Consider the following 2,900-nt stretch of genomic DNA (forward strand, 5'->3'; position numbering starts at 1 on the left):
TTAAGCCATCCATTTTCTTTTCCCAATTTTTGTGCAGGTGAGCTGGTGCCTTACTCCAGTGGTCGTCGCGCGAGAGGCGGGGCCCGCCCCATACAGGTCGCTAGTCCATCACAGGGCCTTGAATCATGCAGTGATGGATAATTACACTGCCTGTTCATAAACACTCATCTCCTGGACTCATCTCATGCGTGATGTCAGTGCCAGGGATTAAATTAGTCAGACTCATTTTGTGAAAGAGAGGCTCAGAACAGAAGCATATTTTATTCTGCATAAGCTGCTTTAAAAAGACTGAAAATCAGGAAACGACTACATAGCAGTCAAACGCTCTCATCATCAGTACAAAGTCTCGAAGAAAAATATGTGCCCTGCCTACTCTAATGCTGAATTCATGTTTCATCCATCCATCCATCCATCCATCCATCCATCCATCCATCCATTTTCTTTACCCGCTTCTTCATTCTGGGTTGCGGGGAGCTGGTGCCTATCCCCAGCAGTCACTGTGCGAGAGATGGGGGACACCCTGGACAGGTCGCAAGTCAATCACAGGGCCACATAGAAACAAACGAGACAAACAACCATTCACGCTCTCACTCACACCTAGGGACAATTTAAGAGTTACCAATGAACCTAACATTCATGTTTTTGGTCTGTGGGAGGAAACCGGAGTAGGTCAGATTCAGTCTTGATTCAGTAAAGTAAATCATACAGTCAGGATTCTCATCTGGAGATATCCTTATTGTGGAGCAAATCTGTTCTGGCACATGTAGGCAGCCATCTCCTCTATATGGTATGCCTGATAAGCCATAAAAGAACAATAAAAAGAAAAATAATGCCACTTAATGTAAATAAATGTTGTGACATTTCATAGCGTTTAGGCAGGTTCAGTAATTTTAGATTTGGTTGGGTAGCAAATTACATTGTCCAAACTAAAGTAGGTTCAAAAGGCCTGTCACATGTGAAAAATTCAGTTGATTCAGCACATTAGTAAACATTACTACTAGTACTGTTCTGTTTTTTTTTTCAATTTTTAAAAAGTGTCTATTATGACACTATGCTGCAAATATTTCCCAGGTTCAATAATTATCTGGTTATCATAATCAGCTCTGCCAAGGAGGTGGCATGAGAGTAAATCCTCAACTCAGTCATAATAATGATGAGATTTAAATATTGAAACTCTTCTAGATACCCATCAAAGATCTGTTTTAGCCTTATGCAGATGAAACAGTATTTTTGTTTTAGACTGACAAAGTTCATTCCCTTCCATCTATTTGTTTCAGTTCTCACCTGCTCCCAGTTGTTGTGTTAGCTCCGCTACTCCCACTGCCCATGTTGCAACCTGAATGGCTGCTGAGAGCCTCTGCCTGTGTCCACACCACTCCGGCCTCCACAGCCAATGAACACACCTGTCCAGGTGAGGAACAAATCAGCGTCCCGGTCTGTGTGTCCGTGGGCGACGCTCCTGGCTGTCAATCACCAGTAATTCCTGCTGACCCCTGGGCCACAAGGGTGCAGTAAGACACTGGGAGTGTGCTCAGATAAATCTCAGATGAGCAGTTATGGCTCCTAATGCCTGTAAACATGATAAAATGATAAAAGTAGAACAGGGCCAAAAAGAATTAAATTAGCAGATTATAAGCAAAAGCTCCGAATTCTTTGTTTCTCTACAAACAAATACATATGTTGCAACTTTAATAAATAAATGTGCTTAACTTGGAACACTGTGGGATTTCCTTGTCGAAAAACAGCCATCTGAAAAATAAATTGACTGTATGTCAAAATTTGTGTTTGCGGAATCATTCTTACATGGCAGAGCTGCTAAACGCCTTTCCCCACATTTTTAGTTTGTGCTGTCAAGAGTATGTTCCTGTAGTTTACAATATTATGATTCAAACAAAAGTCCTTAAATATATAAATTGTGTTTCGGCTACAGCCACACACTGAAGGGACAGTCGGCCTGATAGCTGCTTAATAATCTGTGAGCTCTTAAATACACACCTTGAGACAATGAGGGTAAAGACTGATTAGTTCCCAGGCCCAATGATCATCAGCTCACACAGAAACACAATGTTTTATAAATATTATAAAACAAATACATTTTAAAACATTGCATTTGGTTTTAAAGGAAACGATCTCACTCTTTTTAAGTGTGATCCAAACATTACACCATTACCTGTGAGCATTCAGTCTGCAGCATGCAGTGCAGCTAAACTGTTTTAGTTTAATATGTAGTTTATAGTGCAGTTCTTTTCTTCTGATCAAATGAATTTAGACAAAAAACATGAAAGTACTTAAATATAGAATCTGCCTCCAGAGCACTGTGACACATTAATGAATAGTGACTTATGCAACCACACTCTCTCTCTCACAGACACACACATTACACACACACACACACAGTCAAAAGCACGTACAGATCAGAGACATTTCTCCCTCTGATTTCTCAGCAGCAGTGCAGTCAGCTGCGAGTCACATGACTGGCTTGCCTAGTCTCACTGAGCATGCCCAGACCCCTCAGTGTTGTCAGGCAAAATATAAGGGAGCAGTAAGAGCTGAGATCTGCAATAGATAAACACTCAGACTCACACACACCAGCTGGCACGCTTGCACCCACACACACACACAGACGCACACGCTCACCGCAAGCATCAATAGAAAGACGCTCCAGAATTGGGACGGCTGCGCTCTGGTTTTCTTCACGTTTTGTGTTTTAATGAGCTTATTGTCATCTATCATTTCAGTGGAAAACGACCACTGAAAGCGAGCGACAGAAAGAGAGAGAGAGAGCGCGCGCGCGAGAGAGAGAGGCAGGTGCGCCCTTTAAGAGGGGGGAGCAGCAGCTGAGGCAAGGACAGCATCCCAGTCTCCATCCTCTCTGGAGGTAAGTGTGGATGGATGTGGCG

General features: G+C 42.6%; 1 protein-coding gene across 8 annotated transcripts in view; it reads left to right on the plus strand.

The window, feature by feature from the left end:
• The first annotated feature begins 1,087 nt into the window (after nucleotides 1-1,087).
• LOC108240276 (protein mono-ADP-ribosyltransferase PARP6) overlaps nucleotides 1,088-2,900 on the plus strand; it is a 17,356-nt gene continuing 15,543 nt past the window's right edge. For 3 of the 8 annotated variants that reach the window (XR_005234090.1, XR_005234092.1, XR_005234093.1), the window contains exon 1: nucleotides 2,517-2,878. The gene's annotated coding sequence lies outside the window, so the exon portion shown is untranslated. Of the gene's footprint in view, nucleotides 1,412-2,516; nucleotides 2,879-2,900 lie in introns of those variants that run through there. The other 5 variants (XR_003039439.2, XM_017423639.3, XM_017423641.3 and 2 more) reach the window with 3 other exon arrangements.

This window comes from Kryptolebias marmoratus, linkage group LG15 (genome assembly GCF_001649575.2).
Source record: "Kryptolebias marmoratus isolate JLee-2015 linkage group LG15, ASM164957v2, whole genome shotgun sequence".
Classification (NCBI taxonomy): domain Eukaryota; kingdom Metazoa; phylum Chordata; class Actinopteri; order Cyprinodontiformes; family Rivulidae; genus Kryptolebias; species Kryptolebias marmoratus.